Source organism: Brienomyrus brachyistius, chromosome 2, assembly GCF_023856365.1.
Source record: "Brienomyrus brachyistius isolate T26 chromosome 2, BBRACH_0.4, whole genome shotgun sequence".
NCBI lineage: Eukaryota > Metazoa > Chordata > Actinopteri > Osteoglossiformes > Mormyridae > Brienomyrus > Brienomyrus brachyistius.
In genome coordinates this window covers 40,916,928-40,942,866 of record NC_064534.1, presented here as the reverse complement: position 1 = coordinate 40,942,866, position 25,939 = coordinate 40,916,928, and the positions used below count along the sequence as shown (strand labels likewise).

The 25,939-nt window shown below is 44.5% G+C and overlaps 20 non-coding genes and 2 pseudogenes across 20 annotated transcripts; all 22 read right to left on the bottom strand.

Annotated features, from left to right (window-relative positions):
• Window positions 1-382: 382 nt before the first annotated feature.
• Window positions 383-501, bottom strand: LOC125733979 (5S ribosomal RNA). The gene has a single exon (XR_007393309.1). It is a non-coding gene; the product is annotated as a 5S ribosomal RNA (ribosomal RNA).
• Window positions 502-1,577: 1,076 nt separating this feature from the next.
• LOC125733978 (5S ribosomal RNA) lies at window positions 1,578-1,696 on the bottom strand. The gene has a single exon (XR_007393308.1). It is a non-coding gene; the product is annotated as a 5S ribosomal RNA (ribosomal RNA).
• A 1,078-nt stretch (window positions 1,697-2,774) lies between these two features.
• Window positions 2,775-2,893, bottom strand: LOC125736040 (5S ribosomal RNA). Its single transcript, XR_007395323.1, has one exon. It is a non-coding gene; the product is annotated as a 5S ribosomal RNA (ribosomal RNA).
• A 1,076-nt stretch (window positions 2,894-3,969) lies between these two features.
• LOC125734934 (5S ribosomal RNA) lies at window positions 3,970-4,088 on the bottom strand. Its single transcript, XR_007394236.1, has one exon. It is a non-coding gene; the product is annotated as a 5S ribosomal RNA (ribosomal RNA).
• Window positions 4,089-5,171: 1,083 nt separating this feature from the next.
• LOC125731880 (5S ribosomal RNA) lies at window positions 5,172-5,280 on the bottom strand (annotated as a pseudogene).
• Window positions 5,281-6,356: 1,076 nt separating this feature from the next.
• Window positions 6,357-6,475, bottom strand: LOC125731130 (5S ribosomal RNA). The gene has a single exon (XR_007391416.1). It is a non-coding gene; the product is annotated as a 5S ribosomal RNA (ribosomal RNA).
• A 1,075-nt stretch (window positions 6,476-7,550) lies between these two features.
• LOC125735169 (5S ribosomal RNA) lies at window positions 7,551-7,669 on the bottom strand. The gene has a single exon (XR_007394469.1). It is a non-coding gene; the product is annotated as a 5S ribosomal RNA (ribosomal RNA).
• Window positions 7,670-8,743: 1,074 nt separating this feature from the next.
• On the bottom strand, window positions 8,744-8,862 carry LOC125731897 (5S ribosomal RNA; annotated as a pseudogene).
• Window positions 8,863-9,932: 1,070 nt separating this feature from the next.
• On the bottom strand, window positions 9,933-10,051 carry LOC125736227 (5S ribosomal RNA). Its single transcript, XR_007395511.1, has one exon. It is a non-coding gene; the product is annotated as a 5S ribosomal RNA (ribosomal RNA).
• Window positions 10,052-11,133: 1,082 nt separating this feature from the next.
• Window positions 11,134-11,252, bottom strand: LOC125735160 (5S ribosomal RNA). Its single transcript, XR_007394459.1, has one exon. It is a non-coding gene; the product is annotated as a 5S ribosomal RNA (ribosomal RNA).
• Window positions 11,253-12,336: 1,084 nt separating this feature from the next.
• Window positions 12,337-12,455, bottom strand: LOC125732417 (5S ribosomal RNA). Its single transcript, XR_007391797.1, has one exon. It is a non-coding gene; the product is annotated as a 5S ribosomal RNA (ribosomal RNA).
• Window positions 12,456-13,534: 1,079 nt separating this feature from the next.
• LOC125735173 (5S ribosomal RNA) lies at window positions 13,535-13,653 on the bottom strand. Its single transcript, XR_007394472.1, has one exon. It is a non-coding gene; the product is annotated as a 5S ribosomal RNA (ribosomal RNA).
• A 1,079-nt stretch (window positions 13,654-14,732) lies between these two features.
• On the bottom strand, window positions 14,733-14,851 carry LOC125733341 (5S ribosomal RNA). The gene has a single exon (XR_007392688.1). It is a non-coding gene; the product is annotated as a 5S ribosomal RNA (ribosomal RNA).
• A 1,077-nt stretch (window positions 14,852-15,928) lies between these two features.
• Window positions 15,929-16,047, bottom strand: LOC125735919 (5S ribosomal RNA). The gene has a single exon (XR_007395204.1). It is a non-coding gene; the product is annotated as a 5S ribosomal RNA (ribosomal RNA).
• A 1,077-nt stretch (window positions 16,048-17,124) lies between these two features.
• Window positions 17,125-17,243, bottom strand: LOC125735918 (5S ribosomal RNA). Its single transcript, XR_007395203.1, has one exon. It is a non-coding gene; the product is annotated as a 5S ribosomal RNA (ribosomal RNA).
• A 1,077-nt stretch (window positions 17,244-18,320) lies between these two features.
• LOC125735108 (5S ribosomal RNA) lies at window positions 18,321-18,439 on the bottom strand. Its single transcript, XR_007394407.1, has one exon. It is a non-coding gene; the product is annotated as a 5S ribosomal RNA (ribosomal RNA).
• Window positions 18,440-19,515: 1,076 nt separating this feature from the next.
• Window positions 19,516-19,634, bottom strand: LOC125735097 (5S ribosomal RNA). The gene has a single exon (XR_007394396.1). It is a non-coding gene; the product is annotated as a 5S ribosomal RNA (ribosomal RNA).
• Window positions 19,635-20,710: 1,076 nt separating this feature from the next.
• On the bottom strand, window positions 20,711-20,829 carry LOC125735085 (5S ribosomal RNA). Its single transcript, XR_007394384.1, has one exon. It is a non-coding gene; the product is annotated as a 5S ribosomal RNA (ribosomal RNA).
• Window positions 20,830-21,906: 1,077 nt separating this feature from the next.
• Window positions 21,907-22,025, bottom strand: LOC125733223 (5S ribosomal RNA). Its single transcript, XR_007392575.1, has one exon. It is a non-coding gene; the product is annotated as a 5S ribosomal RNA (ribosomal RNA).
• A 1,078-nt stretch (window positions 22,026-23,103) lies between these two features.
• On the bottom strand, window positions 23,104-23,222 carry LOC125736940 (5S ribosomal RNA). The gene has a single exon (XR_007396207.1). It is a non-coding gene; the product is annotated as a 5S ribosomal RNA (ribosomal RNA).
• A 1,078-nt stretch (window positions 23,223-24,300) lies between these two features.
• LOC125736939 (5S ribosomal RNA) lies at window positions 24,301-24,419 on the bottom strand. Its single transcript, XR_007396206.1, has one exon. It is a non-coding gene; the product is annotated as a 5S ribosomal RNA (ribosomal RNA).
• Window positions 24,420-25,499: 1,080 nt separating this feature from the next.
• On the bottom strand, window positions 25,500-25,618 carry LOC125733074 (5S ribosomal RNA). Its single transcript, XR_007392432.1, has one exon. It is a non-coding gene; the product is annotated as a 5S ribosomal RNA (ribosomal RNA).
• Window positions 25,619-25,939: the final 321 nt, after the last annotated feature.

Below are 25,939 nucleotides of genomic sequence, written 5' to 3'. Positions count from 1 at the left end.
CAATAATATCGAGTCTTCTGTGGCGAAGTGGTTTTTGCATAGAAAACAAAGCGGTCAGTTGAAGAGGAATAATATCAGTACTTTGTTTAAAACTGTGTGTAAAAAGCTGTCTCTTTATCATTAACAATAAGTTGTAAAACGTGAATGGGGAGTGACCGTCTTCAAGTTTGTGAGAAGATCGCGCCCTGGTGGAATAAAGGCACGAACAGCTTACAGCACCCAGAATTACCAGGAAGTATTTAGAGTAAAACGGTGTGTAAAAGCTGCCTTTATGAATGAGAGAAAAAAATATATATATATAAAATAGTAAAATGGAAGGGGAGTGATAGATTTAAATTATTCGTGAAGTGGAGCGCCCCCTGTATAAAGTAAAAGTGAGAAAAGCTTACAGCACCTGGTATTCCCAGGAGGTCTCCCATCCAAGCACTAACCAGACCCTACCCTGCTTGGCTTCCGAGATCGGATGAGATCGGGCGTGTTCAGGGTGGTATGGCCGTAAGCGAGAGATGCCACCAAAAACATCCCTTTTGCATTACACGCCTCTATACATGCCAGTTGGTCCCATTGGATCCTACTAATGTTCTTTTTTTTTTTTTATCTGACTCACACTGCAGCCCCACCATCCAATCGGCAGCGCCGGACCCACACCAAACATTCACCAAAGTACTCAGCCGGCAGCCTACCACAATTATTCCATTCTTTCCGCATCCGCACGCTTCCTTCTTTTTAACTCCTTTTCACTACCGCACAGGTTAATCGCCGCACGTCCCCCGCCGGCAAACATTACTCCTTTGCCTACTGCATGCAGGCTTCTCTTAACGACCCTCTGTTATCAACTCCGCTAACAGCCACAAAATCTCCGCCGCACGAAGCCCACTGGTAGCTGCTGAATCACATGCTTCCCCAAAACGTCGCGCTGTCAGAACACTGGGAGCTACACACACCAACAAGTCCATACTGCAGGCTGCAGCCAGAACAATTTTCTACATTCAAACATCGACGGCCTCTTCTCTCTAAAAATTCACCAGACCGCTTCTACCACCAGCAAAGAAGTTTCCATCCCTAATTCCTCTGTGATTCCCACTAACCTAAACATTAAGCTGGCATTGAAGGGTGTGAATTACCCCGGCCAATCTGTTCTTTTAAATACAGCTTTTAGCAAGTTTTGAAAGGAGAAGAGCAGAACTTGCTATGCCAATAATATCGAGTATTCTGTGGCGAAGTGGTTTTTGCATAGAAAACAAAGCGGTCAGTTGAAGAGGAATAATATCAGTACTTTGTTTAAAACTGTGTGTAAAAAGCTGTCTCTTTATCATTAACAATAAGTTGTAAAACGTGAATGGGGAGTGACCGTCTTCAAGTTTGTGAGAAGATCGCGCCCTGGTGGAATAAAGGCACGAACAGCTTACAGCACCCAGAATTACCAGGAAGTATTTAGAGTAAAACGGTGTGTAAAAGCTGCCTTTATGAATGAGAGAAAAAAAAATATATATATAAAATAGTAAAATGGAAGGGGAGTGATAGATTTAAATTAATCGTGAAGTGGAGCGCCCCCTGTATAAAGTAAAAGTGAGAAAAGCTTACAGCACCTGGTATTCCCAGGAGGTCTCCCATCCAAGCACTAACCAGACCCTACCCTGCTTGGCTTCCGAGATCGGATGAGATCGGGCGTGTTCAGGGTGGTATGGCCGTAAGCGAGAGATGCCACCAAAAACATCCCTTTTGCATTACACGCCTCTATACATGCCAGTTGGTCCCATTGGATCCTACTAATGTTCTTTTTTTTTTTTTTATCTGACTCACACTGCAGCCCCACCATCCAATCGGCAGCGCCGGACCCACACCAAACATTCACCAAACTACTCAGCCGGCAGCCTACCACAATTATTCCATTCTTTCCGCATACCGCACACTTCCTTCTTTTTAACTCCTTTTCACTACCGCACAGGTTAATCGCCGCACGTCCCCCGCCGGCAAACATTACTCCTTTGCCTACTGCATGCAGGCTTCTCTTAACGACCCTCTGTTATCAACTCCGCTAACAGCCACAAAATCTCCGCCGCACGAAGCCCACTGGTAGCTGCTGAATCACATGCTTCCCCAAAATGTCGCGCTGTCAGAACACTGGGAGCTACACACACCAACAAGTCCATACTGCAGGCTGCAGCCAGAACAATTTTCTACATTCAAACATCGACGGCCTCTTCTCTCTAAAAATTCACCAGACCGCTTCTACCACCAGCAAAGAAGTTTCCATCCCTAATTCCTCTGTGATTCCCACTAACCTAAACATTAAGCTGGCATTGAAGGGTGTGAATTACCCCGGCCAATCTGTTCTTTTAAATACAGCTTTTAGCAAGTTTTGAAAGGAGAAGAGCAGAACTTGCTATGCCAATAATATCGAGTCTTCTGTGGCGAAGTGGTTTTTGCATAGAAAACAAAGCGGTCAGTTGAAGAGGAATAATATCAGTACTTTGTTTAAAACTGTGTGTAAAAAGCTGTCTCTTTATCATTAACAATAAGTTGTAAAACGTGAATGGGGAGTGACCGTCTTCAAGTTTGTGAGAAGATCGCGCCCTGGTGGAATAAAGGCACGAACAGCTTACAGCACCTAGAATTACCAGGAAGTATTTAGAGTAAAACGGTGTGTAAAAGCTGCCTTTATGAATGAGAGAAAAAAATATATATATATAAAATAGTAAAATGGAAGGGGAGTGATAGATTTAAATTAATCGTGAAGTGGAGCGCCCCCTGTATAAAGTAAAAGTGAGAAAAGCTTACAGCACCTGGTATTCCCAGGAGGTCTCCCATCCAAGTACTAACCAGACCCTACCCTGCTTGGCTTCCGAGATCGGATGAGATCGGACGTGTTCAGGTTGGTATGGCCATAAGCGAGAGACGCGACCAAAAACAGCCCTTTTGCATTACACGCGTCTATACATGCCAGTTAGTCCCATTGGATCCTACTCCTGTTTTTTTTTTTTTTTTATCTGACTCACACTGCAGCACCACCATCCAATCGGCAGCGCCGGACCCACACCAAACATTCACCAAACTACTCAGCCGGCAGCCTACCAGAATTATTCCATTCTTTCCGCATCCGCACACTTCCTTATTTTTAACTCCTTTTCACTACCGCACAGGTTAATCGCCGCACGTCCCCCGCCGGCAAACATTACTCCTTTGCCTACTGCATGCAGGCTTCTCTTAACGACCCTCTGTTATCAACTCCGCTAACAGCCACAAAATCTCCGCCGCACGAAGCCCACTGGTAGCTGCTGAATCACATGCTTCCCCAAAACGTCGCGCTGTCAGAACACTGGGAGCTACACACACCAACAAGTCCATACTGCAGGCTGCAGCCAGAACAATTTTCTACATTCAAACATCGACGGCCTCTTCTCTCTAAAAATTCACCAGACCGCTTCTACCACCAGCAAAGAAGTTTCCATCCCTAATTCCTCTGTGATTCCCACTAACCTAAACATTAAGCTGGCATTGAAGGGTGTGAATTACCCTGGCCAATCTGTTCTTTTAAATACAGCTTTTAGCAAGTTTTGAAAGGAGAAGAGCAGAACTTGCTATGCCAATAATATCGAGTCTTCTGTGGCGAAGTGGTTTTTGCATAGAAAACAAAGCGGTCAGTTGAAGAGGAATAATATCAGTACTTTGTTTAAAACTGTGTGTAAAAAGCTGTCTCTTTATCATTAACAATAAGTTGTAAAACGTGAATGGGGAGTGACCGTCTTCAAGTTTGTGAGAAGATCGCGCCCTGGTGGAATAAAGGCACGAACAGCTTACAGCACCTAGAATTACCAGGAAGTATTTAGAGTAAAACGGTGTGTAAAAGCTGCCTTTATGAATGAGAGAAAAAAAAATATATATATAAAATAGTAAAATGGAAGGGGAGTGATAGATTTAAATTAATCGTGAAGTGGAGCGCCCCCTGTATAAAGTAAAAGTGAGAAATGCTTACAGCACCTGGTATTCCCAGGAGGTCTCCCATCCAAGTACTAACCAGACCCTACCCTGCTTGGCTTCCGAGATCGGATGAGATCGGGCGTGTTCAGGTTGGTATGGCCATAAGCGAGAGACGCGACCAAAAACAGCCCTTTTGCATTACACGCGTCTATACATGCCAGTTAGTCCCATTGGATCCTACTCCTGTTTTTTTTTTTTTTTTTTATCTGACTCACACTGCAGCACCACCATCCAATCGGCAGCGCCGGACCCACACCAAACATTCACCAAACTACTCAGCCGGCAGCCTACCACAATTATTCCATTCTTTCCGCATCCGCACACTTCCTTATTTTTAACTCCTTTTCACTACCGCACAGGTTAATCGCCGCACGTCCCCCGCCGGCAAACATTACTCCTTTGCCTACTGCATGCAGGCTTCTCTTAACGACCCTCTGTTATCAACTCCGCTAACAGCCACAAAATCTCCGCCGCACGAAGCCCACTGGTAGCTGCTGAATCACATGCTTCCCCAAAACGTCGCGCTGTCAGAACACTGGGAGCTACACACACCAACAAGTCCATACTGCAGGCTGCAGCCAGAACAATTTTCTACATTCAAACATCGACGGCCTCTTCTCTCTAAAAATTCACCAGACCGCTTCTACCACCAGCAAAGAAGTTTCCATCCCTAATTCCTCTGTGATTCCCACTAACCTAAACATTAAGCTGGCATTGAAGGGTGTGAATTACCCCGGCCAATCTGTTCTTTTAAATACAGCTTTTAGCAAGTTTTGAAAGGAGAAGAGCAGAACTTGCTATGCCAATAATATCGAGTCTTCTGTGGCGAAGTGGTTTTTGCATAGAAAACAAAGCGGTCAGTTGAAGAGGAATAATATCAGTACTTTGTTTAAAACTGTGTGTAAAAAGCTGTCTCTTTATCATTAACAATAAGTTGTAAAACGTGAATGGGGAGTGACAGTCTTCAAGTTTGTGAGAAGATCGCGCCCTGGTGGAATAAAGGCACGAACAGCTTACAGCACCTAGAATTACCAGGAAGTATTTAGAGTAAAACGGTTTCTAAAAGCTGCCTTTATGAAAGAGAGAAAAAAAAAATATATATATATATAAAATAGTAAAATGGAAGGGGAGTGATAGATTTAAATTAATCGTGAAGTGGAGCGCCCCCTGTATAAAGTAAAAGTGAGAAAAGCTTACAGCACCTGGTATTCCCAGGTGGTCTCCCATCCAAGTACTAACCAGACCCTAACCTGCTTAGCTTCCGAGATCAGGCGTGTTCAGGGTGGTATGGCCGTAAGCGAGAGATGCCACCAAAAACATCCCTTTTGCATTACACGCCTCTATACATGCCAGTTGGTCCCATTGGATCCTACTAATGTTCTTTTTTTTTTTTTATCTGACTCACACTGCAGCCCCACCATCCAATCGGCAGCGCCGGACCCACACCAAACATTCACCAAAGTACTCAGCCGGCAGCCTACCACAATTATTCCATTCTTTCCGCATCCGCACGCTTCCTTCTTTTTAACTCCTTTTCACTACCGCACAGGTTAATCGCCGCACGTCCCCCGCCGGCAAACATTACTCCTTTGCCTACTGCATGCAGGCTTCTCTTAACGACCCTCTGTTATCAACTCCGCTAACAGCCACAAAATCTCCGCCGCACGAAGCCCACTGGTAGCTGCTGAATCACATGCTTCCCCAAAACGTCGCGCTGTCAGAACACTGGGAGCTACACACACCAACAAGTCCATACTGCAGGCTGCAGCCAGAACAATTTTCTACATTCAAACATCGACGGCCTCTTCTCTCTAAAAATTCACCAGACCGCTTCTACCACCAGCAAAGAAGTTTCCATCCCTAATTCCTCTGTGATTCCCACTAACCTAAACATTAAGCTGGCATTGAAGGGTGTGAATTACCCCGGCCAATCTGTTCTTTTAAATACAGCTTTTAGCAAGTTTTGAAAGGAGAAGAGCAGAACTTGCTATGCCAATAATATCGAGTATTCTGTGGCGAAGTGGTTTTTGCATAGAAAACAAAGCGGTCAGTTGAAGAGGAATAATATCAGTACTTTGTTTAAAACTGTGTGTAAAAAGCTGTCTCTTTATCATTAACAATAAGTTGTAAAACGTGAATGGGGAGTGACCGTCTTCAAGTTTGTGAGAAGATCGCGCCCTGGTGGAATAAAGGCACGAACAGCTTACAGCACCCAGAATTACCAGGAAGTATTTAGAGTAAAACGGTGTGTAAAAGCTGCCTTTATGAATGAGAGAAAAAAATATATATATATAAAATAGTAAAATGGAAGGGGAGTGATAGATTTAAATTAATCGTGAAGTGGAGCGCCCCCTGTATAAAGTAAAAGTGAGAAAAGCTTACAGCACCTGGTATTCCCAGGTGGTCTCCCATCCAAGTACTAACCAGACCCTAACCTGCTTAGCTTCCGAGATCAGACGAGATCGGGCGTGTTCAGGGTGGTTATGCCCTAAGCGAGAGATGCCACCAAAAACATCCCTTTTGCATTACACGCCTCTATACATGCCAGTTGGTCCCATTGGATCCTACTAATGTTCTTTTTTTTTTTTTATCTGACTCACACTGCAGCCCCACCATCCAATCGGCAGCGCCGGACCCACACCAAACATTCACCAAAGTACTCAGCCGGCAGCCTACCACAATTATTCCATTCTTTCCGCATCCGCACGCTTCCTTCTTTTTAACTCCTTTTCACTACCGCACAGGTTAATCGCCGCACGTCCCCCGCCGGCAAACATTACTCCTTTGCCTACTGCATGCAGGCTTCTCTTAACGACCCTCTGTTATCAACTCCGCTAACAGCCACAAAATCTCCGCCGCACGAAGCCCACTGGTAGCTGCTGAATCACATGCTTCCCCAAAACGTCGCGCTGTCAGAACACTGGGAGCTACACACACCAACAAGTCCATACTGCAGGCTGCAGCCAGAACAATTTTCTACATTCAAACATCGACGGCCTCTTCTCTCTAAAAATTCAGCAGACCGCTTCTACCACCAGCAAAGAAGTTTCCATCCCTAATTCCTCTGTGATTCCCACTAACCTAAACATTAAGCTGGCATTGAAGGGTGTGAATTACCCCGGCCAATCTGTTCTTTTAAATACAGCTTTTAGCAAGTTTTGAAAGGAGAAGAGCAGAGCTTGCTATGCCAATAATATCGAGTCTTCTGTGGCGAAGTGGTTTTTGCATAGAAAACAAAGCGGTCAGTTGAAGAGGAATAATATCAGTACTTTGTTTAAAACTGTGTGTAAAAAGCTGTCTCTTTATCATTAACAATAAGTTGTAAAACGTGAATGGGGAGTGACAGTCTTCAAGTTTGTGAGAAGATCGCGCCCTGGTGGAATAAAGGCACGAACAGCTTACAGCACCTAGAATTACCAGGAAGTATTTAGAGTAAAACGGTTTCTAAAAGCTGGCTTTATGAAAGAGAGAAAAAAAAAATATATATAAAATAGTAAAATGGAAGGGGAGTGCTAGATTTAAATTATTCGTGAAGTGGAGCGCCCCCTGTATAAAGTAAAAGTGAGAAAAGCTTACAGCACCTGGTATTCCCAGGAGGTCTCTCATCCAAATACTAACCAGACCCTACCCTGCTTAGCTTCCGAGATCAGACGAGATCGGGCGCGTTCAGGGTGGTATGGCCGTAAGCTAGAGACGCTACCAAAAACAGCCCTTTTGCATTACACGCCTCTATACATGCCAGTTGGTCCCATTGGATCCTACTAATGTTCTTTTTTTTTTTTATCTGACTCACACTGCAGCCCCACCATCCAATCGGCAGCGCCGGACCCACACCAAACATTCACCAAACTACTCAGCCGGCAGCCTACCACAATTATTCCATTCTTTCCGCATCCACACACTTCCTTCTCTTTAACTCCTTTTCACTACCTCACAGGTTAATCGCCGCACGTCCCCCGCCAGCAAACATTACTCCTTTGCCTACTGCATGCAGGCTTCTCTTAATGACCTTCTGTTATCAACTCCGCTAACAGCCACAAAATCTCTGCCGCACGAAGCCCACTGGTAGCTGTTGAATCACATGCTTCCCCAAAACGTCGCGCTGTCAGAACACTGGGAGCTACACACACCAACAAGTCCATACTGCAGGCTGCAGCCAGAACAATTTTCTACATTCAAACATCGACGGCCTCTTCTCTCTAAAAATTCACCAGACCGCTTCTACCACCAGCAAAGAAGTTTCCATCCCTAATTCTTCTGTGATTCCCACTAACCTAAACATTAAGCTGGCATTGAAGGGTGTGAATTACCCCGGCCAACCTGCTCTTTTAAATACAGCTTTTAGCAAGTTTTGAAAGGAGGAGAAGAGCAGATAATATGCCAATAATATCGAATATTCTGTGGCGAAGTGGTTTTTGCATAGAAAACAAAGCGGTGAGTTTAAGAGGAATTATATCAGTACTTTGTTTAAAACTGTGTGTAAAAAGCTGTCTCTTTATTATTAACAATAAGTTGTAAAATGTGAATGTGGAGTGACAGTCTTCAAGTTTGTGAGAAGATCGCGCCCTGGTGGAATAAAGGCACGAACAGCTTACAGCAGCTATAATTACCAGGAAGTATTTAGAGTAAAACGGTTTCTAAAAGCTGGCTTTATGAAAGAGAGAAAAAAAAAATATATATAAAATAGTAAAATGGAAGGGGAGTGCTAGATTTAAATTAATCGTGAAGTGGAGCGCCCCCTGCATAAAGTAAAAGTGAGAAAAGCTTACAGCACGTGGTATTCCCAGGCAGTCTCCCATCCAAGTACTAACCAGACACTACCCCGCTTAGCTTCCGAGATCAGACGAGATCGGGCGTGTTCAGGCTGGTATGGCCGTTAGCGAGAGCTGCTAAGAAAAACAGCCCTTTTGCATTACACGCCTCTATACATGCCAGTTAGTCCAATTGGATCCTACTCCTGTATTTTTTTTTTTTTATCTGACTCACACTGCAGCACCACCATCCAATCGGCAGCGCCGCACCCACACCAAACATTCACCAAACTACTCAGCCGGCAGCCTACCACAATTATTCCATTCTTTCCGCATCCGCACACTTCCTTCTCTTTAAGTCCTTTTCACTACCGCACAGGTTAATCGCCGCACGTCCCCCGACGGCAAACATTACTCCTTTGCCTACCTCATGCAGGCTTCTCTTAACGACCCTCTGTTATCAACTCCGCTAACAGCCTCAAAATCTCTGCCGCACGAAGCCCACTGGTAGCTGTTGAATCACATGCTTCCCCAAAACGTCACGCTGTCAGAACACTAGGAGCTACACACGCCAACAAGTCCATACTGCAGGCTGCAGCCAGAACAACAATTTTCTACATTGAAACATCGACGGCCTCTTCTCTCTAAAAATTCACCAGACCGCTTCTACCATCAGCAAAGAAGTTTCCATCCCTAATTCCTCTGTGATTCCCACTAACCTAAACATTAATCTGGCATTGAAGCGTGTGAATTACCCCGCCCAACCTGCTCTTTTAAATACAGCTTTTAGCAAGTTTTGAAAGGAGGAGAAGAGCAGACCTTGCTATGCCAACAATATCGAGTCTTCTGTGGCGAAGTGGTTTTTGCATAGAAAACAAAGCGGTGAGTTGAAGAGGAATTATATCAGTACTTTGTTTAAAACTGTGTGTAAAAAGCTGTCTCTTTATTATTAACAATAAGTTGTAAAACGTGAATGGTGAGTGACAGTCTTCAAGTTTGTGAGAAGATCGTGCCCTGGTGGAATAAAGGCACGAACAGCTTACAGCACCTAGAATTACCAGGCAGTATTTAGAGTAAAACGTGTGTAAAAGCCGCCTTCATGAATGAGAGAAAAAAGAAATATATAAAATAGTAAGGGGAGTGATAGATTAAAATTAATCGTGAGGTGGAGTGCCCCCTGTATAAAGTAAAAGTGAGAAAAGCTTACAGCACCTGGTATTCCCAGGTGGTCTTCCATCCAAGTACTAACCAGACCCTACCCTGCTTATCTTCTGAGATCAGACGAGATCGGGCGTGTTCAGGGTGGTATGGCCATAAGCGAGAGATGCGACCAAAAACAGCCCTTTTGCATTACACGCCTCTATACATGCCAGTTGGTCCCATTGGATCCTACTAATGTTCTTTTTTTTTTTTTTATCTGACTCACACTGCAGCCCCACCATCCAATCGGCAGCGCCGGACCCACACCAAACATTCAGCAAACTACTCAGCCGGCAGCCTACCACAATTATTCCATTCTTTCCGCATCCGCACACTTCCTTCTTTTTAACTCCTTTTCACTACCGCACAGGTTAATCGCCGCACGTCCCCCGCCAGCAAACATTACTCCTTTGCCTACCGCATGCAGGCTTCTCTTAACGACCCTCTGTTATCAACTCCGCTAACAGCCACAAAATGTCCGCCGCACGAAGCCCACTGGTAGCTGCTGAATCACATTCTTCCCCAAAACGTCGCGCTGTCAGAACACTGGGAGCTACACACACCAACAAGTCCATACTGCAGGCTGCAGCCAGAACAATTTTCTACATTCAAACATCGACGGCCTCTTCTCTCTAAAAATTCACCAGACCGCTTCTACCACCAGCAAAGAAGTTTCGATCCCTAATTCCTCTGTGATTCCCACTAACCTAAACATTAAGCTGGCATTGAAGGGTGTGAATTACCCCGGCCAATCTGTTCTTTTAAATACAGCTTTTAGCAAGTTTTGAAAGGAGAAGAGCAGAACTTGCTATGCCAATAATATCGAGTCTTCTGTGGCGAAGTGGTTTTTGCATAGAAAACAAAGCGGTCAGTTGAAGAGGAATAATATCAGTACTTTGTTTAAAACTGTGTGTAAAAAGCTGTCTCTTTATCATTAACAATAAGTTGTAAAACGTGAATGGGGAGTGACAGTCTTCAAGTTTGTGAGAAGATCGCGCCCTGGTGGAATAAAGGCACGAACAGCTTACAGCACCTAGAATTACCAGGAAGTATTTAGAGTAAAACGGTTTCTAAAAGCTGCCTTTAGGAATGAGAGAAAAAAAATATATATATATATATAAAATAGTAAAATGGATGGGGAGTGATAGATTTAAATTAATCGTGAAGTGGAGCGCCCCCTGTATAAAGTAAAAGTGAGAAAGGCTTACAGCACCTGGTATTCCCAGGAGGTCTCCCATCCAAGTACTAACCAGACCTTACCCTGCTTGGCTTCCGAGATCAGATGAGATCAGGCGTGTTCAGGGTGGTATGGCCGTAAGCGAGGGATGCTACCAAAAACAGCCCTTTTGCATTACACGCGTCTATACATGCCAGTTAGTCCCATTGGATCCTACTCCTGGTTTTTTTTTTTTTTTTTATATGACTCACACTGCAGCCCCACCATCCAATCGGCAGCGCCGGACCCACACCAAACATTCACCAAACTACTCAGCCGGCAGCCTACCACAATTATTCCATTCTTTCCGCATCCGCACACTTCCTTCTCTTTAACTCCTTTTCACTACCGCACAGGTTAATCGCCGCACGTCCCCCGCCGGCAAACATTACTACTTTGCCTACTGCATGCAGGCTTCTCTTAACGACCCTCTGTTATCAACTCCGCTAACAGCCACAAAATCTCCGCCGCACGAAGCCCACTGGTAGCTGCTGAATCACATGCTTCCCCAAAACGTCGCGCTGTCAGAACACTGGGAGCTACACACACCAACAAGTCCATACTGCAGGCTGCAGCCAGAACAATTTTCTACATTCAAACATCGACGGCCTCTTCTCTCTAAAAATTCACCAGACCGCTTCTACCACCAGCAAAGAAGTTTCCATCCCTAATTCCTCTGTGATTCCCACTAACCTAAACATTAAGCTGGCATTGAAGGGTGTGAATTACCCCGGCCAATCTGTTCTTTTAAATACAGCTTTTAGCAAGTTTTGAAAGGAGAAGAGCAGAACTTGCTATGCCAATAATATCGAGTCTTCTGTGGCGAAGTGCTTTTTGCATAGAAAACAAAGCGGTCAGTTGAAGAGGAATAATATCAGTGCTTTGTTTAAAACTGTGTGTAAAAAGCTGTCTCTTTATCATTAACAATAAGTTGTAAAACGTGAATGGGGAGTGACAGTCTTCAAGTTTGTGAGAAGATCGCGCCCTGGTGGAATAAAGGCACGAACAGCTTACAGCACCTAGAATTACCAGGAAGTATTTAGAGTAAAACGGTTTCTAAAAGCTGCCTTTAGGAATGAGAGAAAAAAAAAAATATATATATATATAAAATAGTAAAATGGAAGGGGAGTGATAGATTTAAATTAATCGTGAAGTGGAGCGCCCCCTGTATAAAGTAAAAGTGAGAAAGGCTTACAGCACCTGGTATTCCCAGGAGGTCTCCCATCCAAGTACTAACCAGACCCTACCCTGCTTGGCTTCCGAGATCAGACGAGATCGGGCGTGTTCAGGGTGGTATGGCCGTAAGCGAGGGATGCTACCAAAAACAGCCCTTTTGCATTACACGCGTCTATACATGCCAGTTAGTCCCATTGGATCCTACTCCTGGTTTTTTTTTTTTTTTTTATCTGACTCACACTGCAGCCCCACCATCCAATCGGCAGCGCCGGACCCACACCAAACATTCACCAAACTACTCAGCCGGCAGCCTACCACAATTATTCCATTCTTTCCGCATCCGCACACTTCCTTCTCTTTAACTCCTTTTCACTACCGCACAGGTTAATCGCCGCACGTCCCCCGCCGGCAAACATTACTCCTTTGCCTACTGCATGCAGGCTTCTCTTAACGACCCTCTGTTATCAACTCCGCTAACAGCCACAAAATCTCCGCCGCACGAAGCCCACTGGTAGCTGCTGAATCACATGCTTCCCCAAAACGTCGCGCTGTCAGAACACTGGGAGCTACACACACCAACAAGTCCATACTGCAGGCTGCAGCCAGAACAATTTTCTACATTCAAACATCGACGGCCTCTTCTCTCTAAAAATTCACCAGACCGCTTCTACCACCAGCAAAGAAGTTTCCATCCCTAATTCCTCTGTGATTCCCACTAACCTAAACATTAAGCTGGCATTGAAGGGTGTGAATTACCCCGGCCAATCTGTTCTTTTAAATACAGCTTTTAGCAAGTTTTGAAAGGAGAAGAGCAGAACTTGCTATGCCAATAATATCGAGTCTTCTGTGGCGAAGTGGTTTTTGCATAGAAAACAAAGCGGTCAGTTGAAGAGGAATAATATCAGTACTTTGTTTAAAACTGTGTGTAAAAAGCTGTCTCTTTATCATTAACAATAAGTTGTAAAACGTGAATGGGGAGTGACAGTCTTCAAGTTTGTGAGAAGATCGCGCCCTGGTGGAATAAAGGCACGGACAGCTTACAGCACCTAGAATTACCAGGAAGTATTTAGAGTAAAACGGTGTGTAAAAGCTGCCTTTATGAATGAGAGAAAAAAAAAATATATATATAAAATAGTAAAATGGAAGGGGAGTGATAGATTTAAATAAATCGTGAAGTGGAGCGCCCCCTGTATAAAGTAAAAGTGAGAAAGGCTTACAGCACCTGGTATTCCCAGGAGGTCTCCCATCCAAATACTAACCAGACCCTACCCTGCTTGGCTTCCGAGATCAGACGAGATCAGGCGTGTTCAGGGTGGTATGGCCGTAAGCGAGGGATGCTATCAAAAACAGCCCTTTTGCATTACACGCGTCTATACATGCCAGTTAGTCCCATTGGATCCTACTCCTGGTTTTTTTTTTTTTTTTTATCTGACTCACACTGCAGCCCCACCATCCAATCGGCAGCGCCGGACCCACACCAAACATTCACCAAACTACTCAGCCGGCAGCCTACCACAATTATTCCATTCTTTCCGCATTCGCACACTTCCTTCTCTTTAACTCCTTTTCACTACCGCACAGGTTAATCGCCGCACGTCCCCCGCCGGCAAACATTACTCCTTTGCCTACTGCATGCAGGCTTCTCTTAACGACCCTCTGTTATCAACTCCGCTAACAGCCACAAAATCTCCGCCGCACGAAGCCCACTGGTAGCTGCTGAATCACATGCTTCCCCAAAACGTCGCGCTGTCAGAACACTGGGAGCTACACACACCAACAAGTCCATACTGCAAGCAGCAGCCAGAACAATTTTCTACATTCAAACATCGACGGCCTCTTCTCTCTAAAAATTCACCAGACCGCTTCTACCACCAGCAAAGAAGTTTCCATCCCTAATTCCTCTGTGATTCCCACTAACCTAAACATTAAGCTGGCATTGAAGGGTGTGAATTACCCCGGCCAATCTGTTCTTTTAAATACAGCTTTTAGCAAGTTTTGAAAGGAGAAGAGCAGAACTTGCTATGCCAATAATATCGAGTCTTCTGTGGCGAAGTGGTTTTTGCATAGAAAACAAAGCGGTCAGTTGAAGAGGAATAATATCAGTACTTTGTTTAAAACTGTGTGTAAAAAGCTGTCTCTTTATCATCAACAATAAGTTGTAAAACGTGAATGGGGAGTGACAGTCTTCAAGTTTGTGAGAAGATCGCGCCCTGGTGGAATAAAGGCACGAACAGCTTACAGCACCTAGAATTACCAGGAAGTATTTAGAGTAAAACGGTTTCTAAAAGCTGCCTTTATGAATGAGAGAAAAAATATATATATATATAAAATAGTAAAATGGAAGGGGAGTGATAGATTTAAATTAATCGTGAAGTGGAGTGCCCCCTGTATAAAGTAAAAGTGAGAAAAGCTTACAGCACCTGGTATTCCCAGGCGGTCTCCCATCCAAGTACTAACCAGACCCTACCCTGCTTAGCTTCCGAGATCAGACGAGATCAGGCGTGTTCAGGGTGGTATGGCCGTAAGCGAGAGATGCTACCGAAAACAGCCCTTTTGCATTACACGCCTCTATACATGCCAGTTGGTCCCATTGGATACTACTAATGTTCTTTTTTTTTTTTTTATCTGACTCACACTGCAGCACCACCATCCAATCGGCAGCGCCGGACCCACACCAAACATTCACCAAACTACTCAGCCGGCAGCCTACCACAATTATTCCATTCTTTCCGCATCCGCACACTTCCTTCTTTTTAACTCCTTTTCACTACCGCACAGGTTAATCGCCGCACGTCCCCCGACGGCAAACATTACTCCTTTGCCTACCTCATGCAGGCTTCTCTTAACGACCCTCTGTTATCAACTCCGCTAACAGCCACAAAATCTCCGCCGCACGAAGCCCACTGGTAGCTGCTGAATCACATGCTTCCCCAAAACGTCGCGCTGTCAGAACACTGGGAGCTACACACACCAACAAGTCCATACTGCAGGCTGCAGCCAGACCTATTTTCTACATTCAAACATCGACGGCCTCTTCTCTCTAAAAATTCACCAGACCGCTTCTACCACCAGCAAAGAAGTTTCCATCCCTAATTCCTCTGTGATTCCCACTAACCTAAACATTAAGCTGGCATTGAAGGGTGTGAATTACCCCGGCCAATCTGTTCTTTTAAATACAGCTTTTAGCAAGTTTTGAAAGGAGAAGAGCAGAACTTGCTATGCCAATAATATCGAGTCTTCTGTGGCGAAGTGGTTTTTGCATAGAAAACAAAGCGGTCAGTTGAAGAGGAATAATATCAGTACTTTGTTTAAAACTGTGTGTAAAAAGCTGTCTCTTTATCATTAACAATAAGTTGTAAAACGTGAATGGGGAGTGACAGTCTTCAAGTTTGTGAGAAGATCGCGCCCTGGTGGAATAAAGGCACGGACAGCTTACAGCACCTAGAATTACCAGGAAGTATTTAGAGTAAAACGGTGTGTAAAAGCTGCCTTTATGAATGAGAGAAAAAAAAATATATATATAAAATAGTAAAATGGAAGGGGAGTGATAGATTTAAATAAATCGTGAAGTGGAGCGCCCCCTGTATAAAGTAAAAGTGAGAAAAGCTTACAGCACCTGGTATTCCCAGGTGGTCTCCCATCCAAGTACTAACCAGAACCTACCCTCCTTAGCTTCCGAGATCAGACGAGATCGGGCGTGTTCAGGGTGGTATGGCCGTAAGCGAAAGATGCTACCAAAAACAGCCCTTTTGCATTACACGCGTCTATACATGCCAGTTAGTCCCATTGGATCCTACTCCTGTTTTTTTTTTTTTTTTTATCTGACTCACACTGCAGCACCACCATCCAATCGGCAGCGCCGGACCCACACCAAACATTCACCAAACTACTCAGCCGGCAGCCTACCACAATTATTCCATTCTTTCCGCATCCGCACACTTCCTTATTTTTAACTCCTTTTCACTACCGCACAGGTTAATCGCCGCACGTCCCCCGCCGGCAAACATTACTCCTTTGCCTACTGCATGCAGGCTTCTCTTAATGACCCTCTGTTATCAACTCCGCTAACAGCCACAAAATCTCCGCCGCACGAAGCCCACTGGTAGCTGCTGAATCACATGCTTCCCCAAAACGTCGCGCTGTCAGAACACTGGGAGCTACACACACCAACAAGTCCATACTGCAGGCTGCAGCCAGAACAATTTTCTACATTCAAACATCGACGGCCTCTTCTCTCTAAAAATTCACCAGACCGCTTCTACCACCAGCAAAGAAGTTTCCATCCCTAATTCCTCTGTGATTCCCACTAACCTAAACATTAAGCTGGCATTGAAGGGTGTGAATTACCCCGGCCAATCTGTTCTTTTAAATACAGCTTTTAGCAAGTTTTGAAAGGAGAAGAGCAGAACTTGCTATGCCAATAATATCGAGTCTTCTGTGGCGAAGTGGTTTTTGCATAGAAAACAAAGCGGTCAGTTGAAGAGGAATAATATCAGTACTTTGTTTAAAACTGTGTGTAAAAAGCTGTCTCTTTATCATTAACAATAAGTTGTAAAACGTGAATGGGGAGTGACAGTCTTCAAGTTTGTGAGAAGATCGCGCCCTGGTGGAATAAAGACACGGACAGCTTACAGCACCTAGAATTACCAGGAAGTATTTAGAGTAAAACGGTGTGTAAAAGCTGCCTTTATGGATGAGAGAAAAAAAAAAATATATATAAAATAGTAAAATGGAAGGGGAGTGATAGATTTAAATAAATCGTGAAGTGGAGCGCCCCCTATATAAAGTAAAAGTGAGAAAAGCTTACAGCACCTGGTATTCCCAGGTGGTCTCCCATCCAAGTACTAACCAGAACCTACCCTCCTTAGCTTCCGAGATCAGACGAGATCGGGCGTGTTCAGGGTGGTATGGCCGTAAGCAAAAGATGCTACCAAAAAAAGCCCTTTTGCATTACACGCGTCTATACATGCAAGTTAGTCCCATTGGATCCTACTCCTGCTTTTTTTTTTTTTTTTATCTGACTCACACTGCAGCACCACCATCCAATCGGCAGCGCCGGACCCACACCAAACATTCACCAAACTACTCAGCCGGCAGCCTACCACAATTATTCCATTCTTTCCGCATCCGCACACTTCCTTCTTTTTAACTCCTTTTCACTACCGCACAGGTTAATCGCCGCACGTCCCCCGCCGGCAAACATTACTCCTTTGCCTACTGCATGCAGGCTTCTCTTAATGACCCTCTGTTATCAACTCCGCTAACAGCCACAAAATCTCTGCCGCACGAAACCCACTGGTAGCTGCTGAATCACATGCTTCCCCAAAACGTTGCGCTGTCAGAACACTGGGAGCTACACACACCAACAAGTCCATACTGCAGGCTGCAGCCAGAACAATTTTCTACATTTAAACATCGACGTCCTCTTCTCTCTAAAAATTCACCAGACCGCTTCTACCACCAGCAAAGAAGTTTCCATCCCTAATTCCTCTGTGATTCCCACTAACCTAAACATTAAGCTAGCATTGAAGGGTGTGAATTACCCCGGCCAATCTGTTCTTTTAAATACAGCTTTTAGCAAGTTTTGAAAGGAGAAGAGCAGAACTTGCTATGCCAATAATATTGAGTCTTCTGTGGCGAAGTGGTTTTTGCATAGAAAACAAAGCGGTCAGTTGAAGAGGAAAAATATCAGTACTTTGTTTAAAACTGTGTGTAAAAAGCTGTCTCTTTATCATTAACAATAAGTTGTAAAACGTGAATGGGGAGAAACAGTCTTCAAGTTTGTGAGAAGATCGCGCCCTGGTGGAATAAAGGCACGAACAGCTTACAGCACCTAGAATTACCAGGAAGTATTTGGAGTAAAACGGTGTGTAAAAGCTGCCTTTATGAATGAGAGAAAAATATATATATATATAAAATAGTAAAATGGAAGGGGAGTGATAGATTTAAATTAATCGTGAAGTGGAGCGCCCCCTGTATAAAGTAAAAGTGAGAAAAGCTTACAGCACCTGGTATTCCCAGGAGGTCTCCCATCCAAGTACTAACCAGACCCTACCCTGCTTGGCTTCCGAGATCGGATGAGATCGGGTGTGTTCAGGGTGGTATGGCCATAAGCGAGAGACACGACCAAAAACAGCCCTTTTGCATTACACGCGTCTATACATGCCAGTTAGTCCCATTGGATCCTACTCCTGGTTTTTTTTTTTTTTTATCTGACTCACACTGCAGCACCACCATCCAATCGGCAGCGCCGGACCCACACCAAACATTCACCAAACTACTCAGCCGGCAGCCTACCACAATTATTCCATTCTTTCCGCATCCGCACACTTCCTCCTTTTTAACTCCTTTTCACTACCGCACAGGTTAATCGCCGCACGTCCCCCGCCGGCAAACATTACTCCTTTGCCTACTGCATGCAGGCTTCTCTTAACGACCCTCTGTTATCAACTCCGCTAACAGCCACAAAATCTCCGCCGCACGAAGCCCACTGGTAGCTGCTGAATCACATGCTTCCCCAAAACGTCGCGCTGTCAGAACACTGGGAGCTACACACACCAACAAGTCCATACTGCAGGCTGCAGCCAGAACAATTTTCTACATTCAAACATCGACGGCCTCTTCTCTCTAAAAATTCACCAGACCGCTTCTACCACCAGCAAAGAAGTTTCCATCCCTAATTCCTCTGTTATTCCCACTAACCTAAACATTAAGCTGGCATTGAAGGGTGTGAATTACCCCGGCCAATCTGTTCTTTTAAATACAGCTTTTAGCAAGTTTTGAAAGGAGAAGAGCAGAACTTGCTATGCCAATAATATCGAGTCTTCTGTGGCGAAGTGGTTTTTGCATAGAAAACAAAGCGGTCAGTTGAAGAGGAATAATATCAGTACTTTGTTTAAAACTGTGTGTAAAAAGCTGTCTCTTTATCATTAACAATAAGTTGTAAAACGTGAATGGGGAGTGACAGTCTTCAAGTTTGTGAGAAGATCGCGCCCTGGTGGAATAAAGGCACGAACAGCTTACAGCACCTAGAATTACCAGGAAGTATTTAGAGTAAAACGGTGTGTAAAAGCTGCCTTTATGAATGAGAGAAAAATATATATATATATAAAATAGTAAAATGGAAGGGGAGTGATAGATTTAAATTAATCGTGAAGTGGAGCGCCCCCTGTATAAAGTAAAAGTGAGAAAAGCTTACAGCACCTGGTATTCCCAGGAGGTCTCCCATCCAAGTACTAACCAGACCCTACCCTGCTTGGCTTCCGAGATCGGATGAGATCGGGTGTGTTCAGGGTGGTATGGCCATAAGCGATAGACGCGACCAAAAACAGCCCTTTTGCATTACACGCGTCTATACATGCCAGTTAGTCCCATTGGATCCTACTCCTGGTTTTTTTTTTTTTTTATCTGACTCACACTGCAGCACCACCATCCAATCGGCAGCGCCGGACCCACACCAAACATTCACCAAACTACTCAGCCGGCAGCCTACCACAATTATTCCATTCTTTCCGCATCCGCACACTTCCTCCTTTTTAACTCCTTTTCACTACCGCACAGGTTAATCGCCGCACGTCCCCCGCCGGCAAACATTACTCCTTTGCCTACTGCATGCAGGCTTCTCTTAACGACCCTCTGTTATCAACTCCGCTAACAGCCACAAAATCTCCGCCGCACGAAGCCCACTGGTAGCTGCTGAATCACATGCTTCCCCAAAACGTCGCGCTGTCAGAACACTGGGAGCTACACACACCAACAAGTCCATACTGCAGGCTGCAGCCAGAACAATTTTCTACATTCAAACATCGACGGCCTCTTCTCTCTAAAAATTCACCAGACCGCTTCTACCACCAGCAAAGAAGTTTCCATCCCTAATTCCTCTGTTATTCCCACTAACCTAAACATTAAGCTGGCATTGAAGGGTGTGAATTACCCCGGCCAATCTGTTCTTTTAAATACAGCTTTTAGCAAGTTTTGAAAGGAGAAGAGCAGAACTTGCTATGCCAATAATATCGAGTCTTCTGTGGCGAAGTGGTTTTTGCATAGAAAACAAAGCGGTCAGTTGAAGAGGAATAATATCAGTACTTTGTTTAAAACTGTGTGTAAAAAGCTGTCTCTTTATCATTAACAATAAGTTGTAAAACGTGAATGGGGAGTGACAGTCTTCAAGTTTGTGAGAAGATCGCGCCCTGGTGGAATAAAGGCACGAACAGCTTACAGCACCTAGAATTACCAGGAAGTATTTAGAGTAAAACGGTGTGTAAAAGCTGCCTTTATGAATGAGAGAAAAATATATATATATATAAAATAGTAAAATGGAAGGGGAGTGATAGATTTAAATTAATCGTGAAGTGGAGCGCCCCCTGTATAAAGTAAAAGTGAGAAAAGCTTACAGCACCTGGTATTCCCAGGAGGTCTCCCATCCAAGTACTAACCAGACCCTACCCTGCTTGGCTTCCGAGATCGGATGAGATCGGGTGTGTTCAGGGTGGTATGGCCATAAGCGATAGACGCGACCAAAAACAGCCCTTTTGCATTACACGCGTCTATACATGCCAGTTAGTCCCATTGGATCCTACTCCTGTTTTTTTTTTTTTTTTATCTGACTCACACTGCAGCACCACCATCCAATCGGCAGCGCCGGACCCACACCAAACATTCACCAAACTACTCAGCCGGCAGCCTACCACAATTATTCCATTCTTTCCGCATCCGCACACTTCCTCCTTTTTAACTCCTTTTCACTACCGCACAGGTTAATCGCCGCACGTCCCCCGCCGGCAAACATTACTCCTTTGCCTACTGCATGCAGGCTTCTCTTAACGACCCTCTGTTATCAACTCCGCTAACAGCCACAAAATCTCCGCCGCACGAAGCCCACTGGTAGCTGCTGAATCACATGCTTCCCCAAAACGTCGCGCTGTCAGAACACTGGGAGCTACACACACCAACAAGTCCATACTGCAGGCTGCAGCCAGAACAATTTTCTACATTCAAAAATCGACGGCCTCTTCTCTCTAAAAATTCACCAGACCGCTTCTACCACCAGCAAAGAAGTTTCCATCCCTAATTCCTCTGTGATTCCCACTAACCTAAACATTAAGCTGGCATTGAAGGGTGTGAATTACCCCGGCCAATCTGTTCTTTTAAATACAGCTTTTAGCAAGTTTTGAAAGGAGAAGAGCAGAACTTGCTATGCCAATAATATCGAGTCTTCTGTGGCGAAGTGGTTTTTGCATAGAAAACAAAGCGGTCAGTTGAAGAGGAATAATATCAGTACTTTGTTTAAAACTGTGTGTAAAAAGCTGTCTCTTTATCATCAACAATAAGTTGTAAAACGTGAATGGGGAGTGACAGTCTTCAAGTTTGTGAGAAGATCGCGCCCTGGTGGAATAAAGGCACGAACAGCTTACAGCACCTAGAATTACCAGGAAGTATTTAGAGTAAAACGGTTTCTAAAAGCTGCCTTTATGAATGAGAGAAAAAAAATATATATATATAAAATAGTAAAATGGAAGGGGAGTGATAGATTTAAATTAATCGTGAAGTGGAGCGCCCCCTGTATAAAGTAAAAGTGAGAAAAGCTTACAGCACCTGGTATTCCCAGGTGGTCTCCCATCCAAGTACTAACCAGACCCTACCCTGCTTAGCTTCCGAGATCAGACGAGATCAGGCGTGTTCAGGGTGGTATGGCCGTAAGCGAAAGATGCTACCGAAAACAGCCCTTTTGCATTACACGCCTCTATACATGCCAGTTGGTCCCATTGGATACTACTAATGTTCTTTTTTTTTTTTTTATCTGACTCACACTGCAGCCCCACCATCCAATCGGCAGCGCCGGACCCACACCAAACATTCACCAAACTACTCAGCCGGCAGCCTACCACAATTATTCCATTCTTTCCGCATCCGCACACTTCCTTCTTTTTAACTCCTTTTCACTACCGCACAGGTTAATCGCCGCACGTCCCCCGCCGGCAAACATTACTCCTTTGCCTACTGCATGCAGGCTTCTCTTAACGACCCTCTGTTATCAACTCCGCTAACAGCCACAAAATCTCCGCCGCACGAAACCCACTGGTAGCTGCTGAATCACATGCTTCCCCAAAACGTCGCGCTGTCAGATCACTGGGAGCTACACACACCAACAAGTCCATACTGCAGGCTGCAGCCAGAACAATTTTCTACATTCAAACATCGACGGCCTCTTCTCTCTAAAAATTCACCAGACCGCTTCTACCACCAGCAAAGAAGTTTCCATCCCTAATTCCTCTGTGATTCCCACTAACCTAAACATTAAGCTGGCATTGAAGGGTGTGAATTACCCCGGCCAATCTGTTCTTTTAAATACAGCTTTTAGCAAGTTTTGAAAGGAGAAGAGCAGAACTTGCTATGCCAATAATATCGAGTCTTCTGTGGCAAAGTGCTTTTTGCATAGAAAACAAAGCGGTCAGTTGAAGAGGAATAATATCAGTACTTTGTTTAAAACTGTGTGTAAAAAGCTGTCTCTTTATCATTAACAATAAGTTGTAAAACGTGAATGGGGAGTGACAGTCTTCAAGTTTGTGAGAAGATCGCGCCCTGGTGGAATAAAGGCACGAACAGCTTACAGCACGTAGAATTACCAGGAAGTATTTAGAGTAAAACGGTGTGTAAAAGCTGCCTTTATGAATGAGAGAAAAAAAATATATATATATAAAATAGTAAAATGGAAGGGGAGTGATAGATTTAAATTAATCGTGAAGTGGAGCGCCCCCTGTATAAAGTAAAAGTGAGAAAAGCTTACAGCACCTGGTATTCCCAGGTGGTCTCCCATCCAAGTACTAACCAGAACCTACCCTGCTTAGCTTCCGAGATCAGACGATATCGGGCGTGTTCAGGGTGGTATGGCCATAAGCGAGAGACGCGACCAAAAACAGCCCTTTTGCATTACACGCGTCTATACATGCCAGTTAGTCCCATTGGATCCTACTCCTGGTTTTTTTTTTTTTTTTTATCTGACTCACACTGCAGCACCACCATCCAATCGGCAGCGCCGGACCCACACCAAATATTCACCAAACTACTCAGCCGGCAGCCTACCACAATTATTCCATTCTTTCCGCATCCGCACACTTCCTTCTTTTTAACTCCTTTTCACTACCGCACAGGTTAATCGCCGCACGTCCCCCGACGGCAAACATTACTCCTTTGCCTACCTCATGCAGGCTTCTCTTAACGACCCTCTGTTATCAACTCCGCTAACAGCCACAAAATCTCCGCCGCACGAAGCCCACTGGTAGCTGCTGAATCACATGCTTCCCCAAAACGTCGCGCTGTCAGAACACTGGGAGCTACACACACCAACAAGTCCATACTGCAGGCTGCAGCCAGAACAATTTTCTACATTCAAACATCGACGGCCTCTTCTCTCTAAAAATTCACCAGACCGCTTCTACCACCAGCAAAGAAGTTTCCATCCCTAATTCCTCTGTGATTCCCACTAACCTAAACATTAAGCTTGCATTGAAGGGTGTGAATTACCCCGGCCAATCTGTTCTTTTAAATACAGCTTTTAGCAAGTTTTGAAAGGAGAAGAGCAGAACTTGCTATGCCAATAATATCGAGTCTTCTGTGGCGAAGTGCTTTTTGCATAGAAAACAAAGCGGTCAGTTGAAGAGGAATAATATCAGTACTTTGTTTAAAACTGTGTGTAAAAAGCTGTCTCTTTATCATTAACAATAAGTTGTAAAACGTGAATGGGGAGTGACAGTCTTCAAGTTTGTGAGAAGATCGCGCCCTGGTGGAATAAAGGCACGAACAGCTTACAGCACCTAGAATTACCAGGAAGTATTTAGAGTAAAACGGTGTGTAAAAGCTGCCTTTATGAATGAGAGAGAAAAATATATATATATAAAATAGTAAAATGGAAGGGGAGTGATAGATTTAAATTAATCGTGAAGTGGAGCGCCCCCTGTATAAAGTAAAAGTGAGAAAAGCTTACAGCACCTGGTATTCCCAGGTGGTCTCCCATCCAAGTACTAACCAGAACCTACCCTGCTTAGCTTCCGAGATCAGACGATATCGGGCGTGTTCAGGGTGGTATGGCCATAAGCGAGAGACGCGACCAAAAACAGCCCTTTTGCATTACACGCGTCTATACATGCCAGTTAGTCCCATTGGATCCTACTCCTGGTTTTTTTTTTTTTTTATCTGACTCACACTGCAGCACCACCATCCAATCGGCAGCGCCGGACCCACACCAAACATTCACCAAACTACTCAGCCGGCAGCCTACCACAATTATTCCATTCTTTCCACATCCGCACACTTCCTTCTTTTTAACTCCTTTTCACTACCGCACAGGTTAATCGCCGCACGTCCCCCGACGGCAAACATTACTCCTTTGCCTACCTCATGCAGGCTTCTCTTAACGACCCTCTGTTATCAACTCCGCTAACAACCACAAAATCTCCGCCGCACGAAGCCCACTGGTAGCTGCTGAATCACATGCTTCCCCAAAACGTCGCGCTGTCAGAACACTGGGAGCTACACACACCAACAAGTCCATACTGCAGGCTGCAGCCAGAACAATTTTCTACATTCAAACATCGACGGCCTCTTTTCTCTAAAAATTCACCAGACCGCTTCTACCACCAGCAAAGAAGTTTCCATCCCTAATTCCTCTGTGATTCCCACTAACCTAAACATTAAGCTGGCATTGAAGGGTGTGAATTACCCCGGCCAATCTGTTCTTTTAAATACAGCTTTTAGCAAGTTTTGAAAGGAGAAGAGCAGAACTTGCTATGCCAATAATATCGAGTCTTCTGTGGCGAAGTGCTTTTTGCATAGAAAACAAAGCGGTCAGTTGAAGAGGAATAATATCAGTACTTTGTTTAAAACTGTGTGTAAAAAGCTGTCTCTTTATCATTAACAATAAGTTGTAAAACGTGAATGGGGAGTGACAGTCTTCAAGTTTGTGAGAAGATCGCGCCCTGGTGGAATAAAGGCACGAACAGCTTACAGCACCTAGAATTACCAGGAAGTATTTAGAGTAAAACGGTTTCTAAAAGCTGCCTTTAGGAATGAGAGAAAAAAAAATATATATATATATAAAATAGTAAAATGGAAGGGGAGTGATAGATTTAAATTAATCGTGAAGTGGAGCGCCCCCTGTATAAAGTAAAAGTGAGAAAGGCTTACAGCACCTGGTATTCCCAGGAGGTCTCCCATCCAAGTACTAATCAGACCCTACCCTGCTTGGCTTCCGAGATCAGACGAGATCGGGCGTGTTCAGGGTGGTATGGCCGTAAGCGAGGGATGCTACCAAAAACAGCCCTTTTGCATTACACGCGTCTATACATGCCAGTTAGTCCCATTGGATCCTACTCCTGGTTTTTTTTTTTTTTTATATCTGACTCACACTGCAGCCCCACCATCCAATCGGCAGCGCCGGACCCACACCAAACATTCACCAAACTACTCAGCCGGCAGCCTACCACAATTATTCCATTCTTTCCGCATTCGCACACTTCCTTCTCTTTAACTCCTTTTCACTACCGCACAGGTTAATCGCCGCACGTCCCCCGCCGGCAAACATTACTCCTTTGCCTACTGCATGCAGGCTTCTCTTAAC